The 12,386-nt window shown below is 36.8% G+C and overlaps 1 protein-coding gene across 5 annotated transcripts in view; it reads left to right on the plus strand.

Moving 5' to 3' along the window:
- The window catches only part of PCSK5 (proprotein convertase subtilisin/kexin type 5), a 413,713-nt gene that overhangs the window by 18,918 nt on the left and 382,409 nt on the right, over window positions 1-12,386 (plus strand). The window lies entirely within an intron of this gene.

Genomic DNA, 12,386 nt, shown 5'->3' on the forward strand with positions numbered 1-12,386 from the left:
TGTATCATTTTTTATATTCCACACGTAAGTGATATCATTTGATATTTGTCTTTCTCTGTCCAACTTACTTCGCTTAATGTGATAATCCGTCGTTCCATCCATGTTGCTGCAAATGGCATTATTTCATTCTTTTTTTTTTTTTTTTGGTCTGCTCCTCAGTCTTTTGTTTCCCTGATCCTCAGCCTCCCTGACTCAGTGGCTGTTAATCCCTGACTCACATTCTAGTCACCTGAGACCTTTAAAGATACCTTCAGCAATTCTGATGAATTGACCTTGGGTGGGGCCTGGGTATCAGTAGTCTGAAATACACAGCCAGGGTTGACCACAACCACTGTGCTCAGTTCTGCCTTGGCAGCTGAGGAGCTGGCTGTTCCCCCAGGGCTCAGAGCTTCTCTCCCCAGGAATCCACTCTCCCTGCACTCTGGTCTCAGCCTTCTCGCTTTTCATTACCATCAAAACACAGGAATCATTAGCTCATTTTCAACTCTATTGCACTTTGATGATTCCAGCCTCAGTAATCAGATAACCTGCTATTTACTTTTGAAGTGGGGGATGGTCTTTGAGTAGCTACACATAAATAAATATTTGTTGATGTTGAGTGTCACAGACTTGTCCTGTTTTTGTGTCACTGATATTTAATTAATTGATGTTTAAAGGCCCTGGCCACATAACAAGTCTTCAAGTGAACTACAGGATCTTCCCCAGGGGATGGAATTACTGGAAACATGGGCTGAAAGATCATTTGGCTCCAGGTTTCATGTTTATGAAATATCTCCCAATTTGCTTATGGATGTCATTTCATACCCTGGTTGGATGGAAATACAATATCCATTTGAAAACTTTCATGTCTCATTACTACATTTCACTGTTTTTAGTAAGCACACTAGGAATGAGTGCACATTGTGCATTCTGGAACTCTGGTGGACAACACAGTTACATATTTTTGTATTACACATAAACATTTAAATAAATACACTACATATTTTAGCATTTCTTTATTTTACAACCTACCAGGTAGCTCAAAATATAGAAATGGCCCGGGGTCTGTCTCAACCTTTGAGAATTCCTTCTGAAACCTTATGGAATTCCCTAGGAAAATGCTTTTTTTTTTTCTTTTCATCCAGCCTATATGGATATAGGACTTATTTGAAGGTCTTGTTTGTTCTTTAATAACTTATTGTTTCCTAATCAAAGGAGGAAATAAAGAAAAATGAAAGGCAGTGCAAAATATTATCGGTAAATTGTGTCACAGATTCGCTGTATCATCATGTACCTGAAATGACTTGTCTGTGCACCATTAACTTGTAACAGATTTAAACTAATTATTAACTCAACCAGATGGGTTTACTTGAGTGTTATCATAAAGGGCTTTGTGAGAGTATGAGAGAGTATGATCAAGTTCCATAAAATTTATTGCTTGAATTTTGCTGGATCCAGCATTCCATTGAGGCACTGCCTTTTACCGACACATTATCACATCGGATTTGGTTATTCCTTATTGTTGGAAAGAAAGGGTGTGGGTGGGTGTGTTAATGGTAATTTGTCTTGAAAGACAAATGCCACTTCCAGTAATCCGTGGCTCTGAAAGAGTCCTAATGTCTCCTAAAATGTAAATGCCCCATTAGGTACTGAAGATGCATTGAGTTTTAGAGTTGCTAACAACAGTGTTACCTAATCTCTCGCTATAAAGATGAAGAATCTGAGGTCCCAAAAGAAGAGATGTGGATGGAGCAATGAACTGGCACTTAGCAGACCTGAGTTCTAGTCTCTTCAAGCTCTGATTATGGAAGTGACTCCTGGGTGTAGGCTTATTAATAATATAGAGAAATTTTTCTAGTCACCTTAATCCTTTATCATAAATAGGTATATTTCTTTAATAAGTATTGTGAATAATTTTTGTATTTGTCAGAGCCTGTGTTTCTTTAGGAGATATGTGAGTGGGGAAGACTTGTCAAAGGCATTTGCCTGTCTAGGTATGTGGTATGTGAAAAAACAACTCAATTTTGGAGGCAGTATTTTTTTCCCCACTCCTGTGAAAATCTGACTTTTATCCCATTTTTATTAAATTACCTTAGAAAGAAATTGTTAGGTCTTTTTTCCTGATTTTGATACATCAAAATGTCATTTCTATCATGGTGACTGTTTAGTAATCAGGTAAATGATTAATCTAATGGCTAAAGCATGAGCACCTGGGTTGGTCTCTTGACACAGAGAGCTCTTTCCTGGGGAAAGTCACAAGGCTCATTTTGGGAAAGGTGGGCGTAGTAATCACTTTTGCAAGTAAGAATATGACCGCGTTATAATGCCTTTACCCATGACTGCAACCTAAACTTGACTTTCCTTGGCTGGTTTGTTGAACTGTGTGATGTTAGGTAAATTGTTGCATCCATTAAGCTGAGCGTGGAAAGCTTCTTTTATGGGGCTATGGAAATTAGGCAGTAACTAAAATAACAGAATAGAGACATTGCGGCTTATCTATTCCAGTCACTGTAAGAATTCAAATTCATACGATCCGTTTGAAACGGGAGTAAATGCTTGTGACTGCCCAAACCATTCTCCACCCTGGATCTTTATCACTTTAGTTTATTGGGGCTTTAAACCTATTTCACAATTTAGCTACAGAATGTTGGCATGTTTGAGCTAAGAGGGAGGAAATCTTGTGAAGCCCATTTTTCCTCTGAATTGCCTGCCTCTATTTGAGTGATACAAATGTAGCAATCAGGCAATATCTAGTGTTTGGAGTATTAAAATAATTCATGGGTTAATTTTCTGTCCTGTGGAAACCTCAGATAGCAGATTAATATATATTAAGTACGCTTACTTTTTACTTCATTTATCCAGATATATTTGTCCAGATCAGTATATGTCTTTAGTTACTGCAATGATTCTTTTGGTAAAACACTGTATTGGGCTTATCTTTTATGTCAAAAGTAAGTACTTAGGCATGATGGAAGAGAGATACTTTTATAATTCAGCCTACCTCTTGAGTATGATTCCTTAAACATCACTTCTGACTTTCTGTTTTATGGATACAACATTTACTTGGTAGGCATAATGGTTACTTAAACTCTCTTTTTGGGTTTATTTGACATATGTTTAAGATCAAGCAGGCTGCTGAGATAAAGGTCAATGGACTTTGTGTGTTAAGGAAAAAAAAAAAAATTAAAAGCTTGGCACTTTTAGCCAGGCTCAGGAATTGTTGAGATAAAGATATTATTTCTATAGTTAATCAAGTTGGCATTGAAACTCCAATAAAAATTGAAAATACGACTCCAAGGACAGATTATGATTTTCTTAGAGACTATTTAGGTTTCATACAGAATGGTGACACTAGCACTGAGCTTGGGATCAGAAAAATCCTTTTAAAACTGGGTAAATCACTGAATTTAGCTGGGCCTCAGTTTTATTATTTGGAAAAATGGGATAATAATTCTTTACTTGTTTCATAGTATTCATTCATTCAGTCAGTCATTCAGTTATACATTCTATAAATGTTTGTTGGGCAGTCACTATGTGCCAGGCACTGTGATGAGTGCAGCTAATATAGCAATAATTAAAAAGTTGGTAAGAAAATAAACCACCTGATCAGATAGAGAGTAACTGGAGAAGGTCACTTAGTGGGGAAGTCAGAGAAGACTTTTTCCGAGGAAGTGATATTTGAGTTAAGATCTAAAAGATGAGAAGGAATTAGGCAATGGGAGGCTGGAAAAAAATGGAAATGCCAAGGCAAATGGGACAGCACATGCAAAGGTCCTGAGGCTAGAAAGGAGGCTGGTGGGGTTGGAGCCTAGTGAGCGAAGAGGTGTCAGAAGATGACAATAGAAATGTAAGTAGGAGCCAAATCTGGTAGCCCCTCATGGGCCAAATAAACCATTTTTTGATTTTATTATAAAAGTAACAGAAAGTAATTGGCCAGTTTTACAAAGGGGTATGGCATTATCTTCATTACTCATGTAAAAAGATGTATGGGAAAGCACTTTAAAGATGGAAATTAATATTGCTGTTACCTGGGATAAAACAAGACAAAAACATGTGGCCTGATGAGTTATGGATCATGTTTATAATGCTGTAAAATTCTTAAAGTGGGCAGTGGTGCTAAAACATGGCACTATTTTTGCATGTTTTGAGGGCAGCGTATGCATGGAGATGAGGGGAAACAGATCTACCTTCATGATATTTTGCTTCAACTGATGTTCAAATGTTGCCTGTGAAGATGCATCCACAGAAGAACTGGATGTCTGCTGGTAACTGGCCTCAGATAAAACATCTGCCCCAGGGCGACTGAAAGAGTAGATAGTCCATTTGTGCAGAAAGACGAATTTATAGTCCTTGGACATCATGGAAGGTATTGTCAATAAAGCAGGAGTTCAAGAGGAAATGTTGATAATTTAATGCAAATAAAGCCTTGTTTTATAAGTTGAGCATACCTGCTGGTATAATTATGGTGATATCTGGGACTACTTTATTCATCTTCCCCCTGCTTGATAAACTCCCATTCAGATGGATGAAAATAGTATTTTTCTACTAAGACATCTGTTGAAATATCAAAACATTTTACTTGAAAAGAGGAAGAAAAATACATTCTGATCTTCATGCATGGCTTGAGATATTTATTGAAAATTTAGAAATCATTATTGATCCTTCATATGGAAAGCAGCAGCTAGGAAGATACAGTCCACATAAAGTAGAATATGGCAGGACCTGATGGTTATTGGGAGACAACTTAATTTTTAACAGTTGCAATTATTAGTATGTATATCACCTGTGAAATTCTAGTTCTGAAACTTGACTCACTTGGTCATGAAATGAACTGCTCTGTCGTAGATAACTCTACCCCTCTTGGTACTGTGAACATTATTAACGTTTTTAATTATTTCCTAGAATTGAGTTTGCATAAAGTTCTACTTGCAACCCAATTTTATTTTAAATATAGATTGGGCTCATAGCATTTTAAAGGGGTAAAGCCTGTAATTAAAACCCTTTTTTTTTTTACTGTATAGATTGTACGGGCATATGGTGGGGTAGGTTTGTCCTTCATCTTGACAGTACAGGTTAAGATAGATGGCAATGTGCTTGCGTCTTTTTGTTGTTTGTTTGGATGTTTTTTCATCAGTTATTCGTGTTGGCCGCTTCTTCACCTCTTGAATTTAGCCTTGGCTGAGCAGGGCAGTGCCTAGATTCTGATTCAGGGTTGGGTGGGGCACATGAATGTGCATTTCTGCTAAGCTTGTCGATGAGGCCAGTACTTGCTGGTCTGATGCTTCTAGTCCTCGGGCCCCACTTGGAGAATCACCAATTTATAGCTTTTTACTTACTTCCAAGGGAGTTATATTAGGTGTATAGTTAACAGCACTTTTATCATTTCTCAATTGTTTCAAAATTACCAGTCATATTTTCAGAGTTTACAGTAGCTTCAAATGACTCCATCATTTAGTGTAATCAGTCAAATTTTCTGGGGACTAAGGTGGTCACGTTAGTTGAAAGTAGTACTTTGCTAAGAAATGTTGCAATACTTCATTCCTTTGCTAAAAGAAGAGCTTTGCGTTTTGTGAATGATTCTCAGGGTTGCTGTTTGCACTGTGTAATTCCAAATGTTGAAGTGGTTGCCATGGCTTTAGGGAAGCTCCTTAATCGAATAAAGCCAATTTGATGATCTGTTTTAATCCAGACGACTTCTTCAACATTGTAAAATGACCATAACTCAATAAAAAAAAAATGTTAAAAAAAAACTTCTTAAATTTTTGCTTTTCTATTTGCATCATCTTTCCAACTCACTTTGATGACTTGGCTCTTCCTTCCCTATGGATGTTTTTAGAGGGTTAAGGTTTATTTGAGGTATTATTTACATATAGTAACATTCACTGTATAGTTCTGTAAGTTTTGAAAAATGAGTATAGTCATGTAACCACCTCCATAATAAAGATACAGAAAAATTCTATCACAGTAAAAAAAAAATTCCCTAATGCTCCTTTTAATTCAGCCTCTTGCTATAGCCCCAGTTCTTGGCAACTGCTGTATTTGCTGGTCTGTATTGGCTCTTCCAGAATGTTGTGTAAGTGGAATATGCATTTGTGTACAACATTTTGAATCTGACTTCTTTCCCTTGTTATAATGCATTATAATGCATTTGAGATTTGTCCCTAATTAATCAATGAAGAATGTATTCCTTTTAATCGATGAGTAGTATTCTATTGTATGGACAGCAGTTTGTTTATTCTTTCACCAGTTGTAGGCCAACTGGTTGTTTCCAGTTTTTGGTGAATATGGCTAAGCCACTGTAAACATTCATGTATAAGTTTTTGTATGCACATAAGTTATTTTTTATTGGTTTACAATGTTGTGTCAATTTCTGGTATACAGAGTAATATTTCAGTCATACATATACATACATATATTCCTTTTCTTATTTTTTTTCATTATAGGTTACTGTAAGATATTGAATATAGTTCCCTGTGCTATACAGTAGAAATTTGTTGTTTATCTCTTTTATATATAGTAGTTATTATCTGCAAATCTCAAACTCCCAATTATCCCTTCCCACCCCCTTTCCCCTATAGCCGTAAGTTTGTTTTCTATGTCTGTGGGTCTGCTTCTGTTTTGTAAATAAGTTCATTTGTGTCATTTTTTAGATTCCACATATAAGTGATATCAGATTGTATTTTTCTTTCTCTTTCTGGCTTATCTTCACTTAGCATGATAATCTCCAGGTCCATCCATGTTGTGGCAAATGGCATTATTTTATCCTTTCTATGGCCAAGTAGTATTCCATTATATAAATATACCACCAATTCTTTATCCAGTCATCTGTTGATAGACATTTAGGTTACTTCCTTGTCTTGGCTACTGTATATAGTGCTACTATGAACGTTGGGGTGCGTGTATCTCTCTGAATTAGAGTTCCCTCCCATATATGCCCAGGAGTGGGATTGCTGGATCTTATGATAAGTCTGTTTTTTGTTTTTTGAGGAACCCCCGTACTGTTTTCCATAATGGCTGCACCAAACTACATTCCCACCAGCAGTGTAGGAGGGTTCCCTTTTCTCCACACCCTCTCCAGCATTTATCATTTGTGGACTTTTGAATGATGGCCATTCTGATTGATGTGACTTATTGTAGTTTTGATTTGCATTTCTCTGATAATTAGCAATACTGAGCATTTTTTTCAGGTGCCTATTGGCCGTTAGTATGTGTTCATTGGAGAAATGTTTGTTTAGGTCTTCTGCCCATTTTTGGATTGGGTTTTTTTGTTGTTGTTGTTACTGAGTTGTGTGAGCTATTTGTATATTCTGGAAATTAAGCCTTTGTCATTCACATCATTTGCAAATATTTTCTCCCATTCTGTAGGTTGTCTTCATTTTATTTATGGTTTCCTTTGCTGTGCAAAAGCTTATAAATTTAATTAGGTCTCATTTCTTTATTTTTGCTTTTATTTCTTTTGCCTAGGTAGACTGCCCTAGGAGAATTTTGCTAAGATTTATATCAGAAAATGTTTTGCCTATGTTTTCTTCTAAGAGGTTTATAGTGTCTTGTCTTATGCTTAAGTCTTTAAGCCATTTGGAGTTTATTTTTGTGTATGGTATGAGGGAGTGTTCCAACTTCATTGATTTATATGCAGCTGTCCAGCCTTCCCAACACTACTTGCTGAAAAGATGTCTTTTCTCCATTGTATATTCTTGCCTCCTTTGTCAAAGATTAATTGGGTTTATTTCTGGGCTCTCTGTTCTATTCCATTGATCCACATGTCTGCTTTTGTGCCAAAACCATGCTGTTTTGATTACTGTAGCTCTGTAGTATTGTGTGAATTCTACGAGGATTATTCCTCTAGCTTTGTTCTTTTTATTCAATATTGCTTTGGCAATTCTGGGTCTTTTGTGATTTCATATACATCTTAGGATTATTTGTTCTAGTTCTGTGAAAAAATGTCCTGGGTAATTTGATAGGGATCACATTAAATCTGCAGATTGCTTTGAGTAGTTTGGCCATTTTAACAATATTAATCCTTCTCATCCAAGAGCATGGGATATCTTTCCATTTCTGTAAATCATCTTTAATTTCCTTAATCAGTGTTTTATAGTTCTCCATGTATAAATCTTTCACCTCCTTTGTCAAGTTTATTCCTAAGTATGTTTTTTTGATATAATTTTACAAGGGATTGTATTTTTTTAACTTTCTTTTTTTGATATTTCATAGTGTAAAGAAATGCAACAGATTTTTGCATGTTAATCTTATATCCTGCTACCTTGCTGAATTCTTTTATCAGCTCTAGGAGTTTTTGTGTGGGGCCTTTAGGGTTTTCTATATATAGTATCGCGTCATCCACATATAGTGACAATTTTCCCTCTTCTTTTCTAGTTTGGATCCCTTTTATTTCTATTTCTTGTCTGATTGCCATGACTAGGACTTCCAAGACTATGCTGAATAGAAGTGGTGAGAGTGGGCATCCTTGTCTTGTTCCAGATTTTACTGGGAAGACTTTAGTCTTTCACCATTGAGTATTATACTGGCTGTGGGTTTGTCATAAATAGCTTTTATTATGTTGAGATATGTTCCTTCTATACCTACTTTGGTAAGAGATTTATTTTTTAATCATAAATGGATATTGAATTTTATCAAATACTTTTTCTACATCTATTGAGATGATCATGTGATTTTTGTCCCTTCTTTTGTTGATGTGATACATCACATTAATTGACTGCATATGCTGAACCATCCTTGTCTCCCTGGGATGAATCCAACTTAATTGATCATGGTGTATGATCTTTTCTATGTGTTGTTGGATTCTGCTTGCTAATATTTTGTTAAGGATTTTTGCGTCTATGTTCATCAATGATATTGGCCTGTAATTTTCTTTTTTGGTAGTGTCTTTGTTTGGTTTTAGTATCAGGATGATGGTGGCTTCATAGAATGAGTTTGGGAGTGTTGCCTCCTCTTCAGTCTTTTGGAAGAGTTTGAGAAGGACTGGTATAAGTTCTTCTTTTTGTGTGTGGTAGAATTCCCCGGTGAAGCCATCTGGTCCTGGACTTTTGTTTGCAGGGAGGTTTTTTTATTGCTGATTCTGTTTCGCTTCTAGTGATTGGTCTGTTCCAATGATCTGTTTCTTCTTGATTCAGTTTTGGTGGATCTATTTTTCTAGAAACTTGTTCATTTCTTCTTGGTTGTCCAATTTTTTGCCATATAGTTATTCCATAAGTTATTATTTTTCTTGGAGAAAATATTTAGGAGCAGGATGTCTGGTCATATAGTAAGTGGATGTCTAATTTTATGAGAAACCGCCAAACTGTTTTCCAGATCTTCCCAGCAGCAGTGTCTGACCTTCCATTTACCTACATCCTCACCATCACTTGGGATTGCTGGGGGGTTTTCTTTTATTTGATCTATTTCAATAGTTGTGTATCTGTGACATCTTTAATTAATATAAGTGGCCAATAGCTGCCTATCGTGGCAGAGCCTTGGGAGCTATAAAAATAGGGCCCAACCTCAAATCTGCCTAGATGGAGAACTTCGCACCAGGCTGGATACCTCACCCACTTTTCGTCAGCCACTGTGCCACAGATGCAGTTGCTTATTCCCTGTTCTGGGCCCTGTTTTAAGGTTACTGCCCTGCAAAGGTTAACCCTGCCAATCTCCAGGAAGGACCAAGATGGGGACAAAAGGACAAGACATCTCTGAAGAGCTGTTAGAAAAGACATGGAGCTTCTCTTCCCAGTAAGTTTTTAAACTGAGAGTGACAAGGCCATCAGCTGTCTTGAGCACACATAGGTTCTATCACATTAAGATGTGATCTTCTACCCTCAGAATCTTCCCTTTTAAGAATAAAACACGTCTTTTAAAATTCTGTAGTGCTCAAAATAGCCTCTGTTTACCTGTATGATAAAATATTGGAAATTCTGAATCTGGTTATACCAAATGCATTTTTCTAAAATTTTGGGGGGAGGGGAATGGCTTTTGAAATAACTAAAGGAATAAATAAAAGAATAAAACATACCATTTACATTAGTGCTAAAATCCAGTTAATTATATACTTTCTGCTTTAAACTGACTTTGACTAATTAGATAGGAAGAATTGAATGCAGATCACAGAATTCAGGGTGTGTTGTTCTATTTGTGCAGAATGAGATGGATGGATTAGAACAGTGGTTGTTCACCTGTAGAATCACTTAGAAAGCTTTTTAAAAGAAAATACTCATGCCCGGGCTTTAACCTAGAGCTTTATGTCAGAATCTCTAGGGTTGGCGTTGGGGGAAACAAACATTTAGTATATTTTTTAGCCCCCGTATAATCCTAATGTATAACAAGGGTTGATAATCATTGAATCTAAAGAGAAAATTTACCATTCCTGGGGTAATTCTAGAAATGTCACCTATCACAGTAAGTACTGTTTTCTGTTTGTTTCCATGTTGTAGGTGGAAATGCTTTCAAGTTGCAAGGGTGGTCAGTAATGAAGAGAATGATACAGATCTAAATGTAGGCTACATGTGCTCTTTCTCTCTAAGCATCTCTTGGACTTCCTTTGTGTGTGTGATGTGTGTCTTATAAGTAGGTGGAATGGCTTAAATATTAAACAATAAATTTCTTTTAGTGCCTCCATAAATTACAGATGGTTTTTAAAAAACTTTTCAAAAGAATAGCTGACTATAAATAGCACTAATTTACCTGAGGAATATTGTACCAGGATTATTTTACATTAAGGACATAATTATTCATTTTGGGTAAAAATGGGTTGAAGAAAATAAAAGCCAAATACCATTTACAGTTCATTCTTAAATAACTGTCACAAACATATTACATGTTGGATGTTGAACCCAATCCTTATCTGTAATAGACTAATAGGAAAAATTACTTGAGTGCTCTTGGGAGAAATATTCTTATTCAGTAGAGAAGATGTAAATTTCAAATTTGCAGTTGACACAATGGGGTTGTCAGAGTCAAATCAGAACATTATCTGCGTCTTAGCAGGGTCTTTGTTTTGTTCACTCTCTCTGCAGTGTCTTTGGATCCATGCTTGACATAGAGCACACACAGTAAATAAATGGAAGTCTGGGCAGACTGTGAGTGTATGGAGAAGAATATAGAAAATGACATTCAACATTACACAGAAATGTAAATTTCTATCATTTCCATTTAAAAAATTAAAATATAGACTGGAGGAGAACCAAATTAAAAAGGGCTTGCTTCTGAGGATTTATTCAGCCGGCCAAGTTCATTCTGCTAAAAATACTTCCATTTTAAGCTACTTCTAGTAGAAGTCCATTGCCAGGGAGGTCATGGGATCATGGACTCCACTGTAGCTCCAATGTACCTAGACTTAAGATGTGTTATGTTCTGGCACCACGTTTTCTGGGAAGGCATTACTGATGTTGGTGTGTCTACGAGGAGCAGCTGAAAACATGGAAAAACTCAGATGTCCAGCCAAGAAAAGGGAAGTCCCGGTAGGGACATGTTCCCTGACTGGCACACAGGAGAGGGACGACCCTCTTGGGTTGGCATCACGGGCTAAGGTTGGATTTAGACTAATGATCTGGAAGAACTTCCTAACAAATGGGCTGCCTCAGGCAATGCAGTGCTCTGTGTCTGAAGCTTGAAGATTGGATTCCTGAATTCAGTGGGGAAGGTCAGATCCAAATCCTGTTAAGGGATTTTCCAACTCTGATATTCTGTGATTTGTTTTGAGGCAAATCTGTCCTGTGTGAATAGTAGGGTAGACTGTAGGTTTCTTACTTGAACCTGGAAAAATATGGTGCTAACTGTTTTCTCTGCCTGATGTTTCCTTGGTGACATTGTTGTATCTGTTTCTTGCTTGCTTGGCATTTGTAGTCAAGATGTTTTTGATTACCTGCTTTTAAGGTGAACTATAGGAACCTAGATTCTCCTATGCTCTGCTGATCAGGTGGCTTTAGAATAAAATAATAAGGCCTCACATTGGTGAGGGCAAAGAGGTGGGATGGGGTGGGGATATTTGAGTGTGCACATTGAATCACATATAGTGAGAGAAAACCCTTTGAATACATTTTAAATAAAAATCAAAGTGCTCTGACTAAAAAAATCTTAGATTTTTTTGGAGTCAGACTCAGACACTTCCTCACTTGGGCATGTGACATAGCCTCTCCCAGGTTTCGACTCAGTTTCCTTCGCAACAATGTTAGGATAATTCTCCTTCATTTGCAGGGTTGTTGGAAAGATTGGAGGGCAGCATCCGTAAGTGGTAGCTCTTGTTATTTGTAGTATTAATGACACAGTGGCTTTGAATAAACAATCCACTCCCAGGTTCTTTTTTGCAGGGCAAGTTGCCTTATCTCGCCTTTCAGTTTATTTTGAGGGTTAAGCAAGAGAATGCTAACAGTGCTGCGCAGTGTGCTGGGCTGATACAATCACTATTACGGTATTGG

This window comes from Camelus ferus, chromosome 4 (assembly GCF_009834535.1).
Source record: "Camelus ferus isolate YT-003-E chromosome 4, BCGSAC_Cfer_1.0, whole genome shotgun sequence".
Lineage (NCBI taxonomy): Eukaryota > Metazoa > Chordata > Mammalia > Artiodactyla > Camelidae > Camelus > Camelus ferus.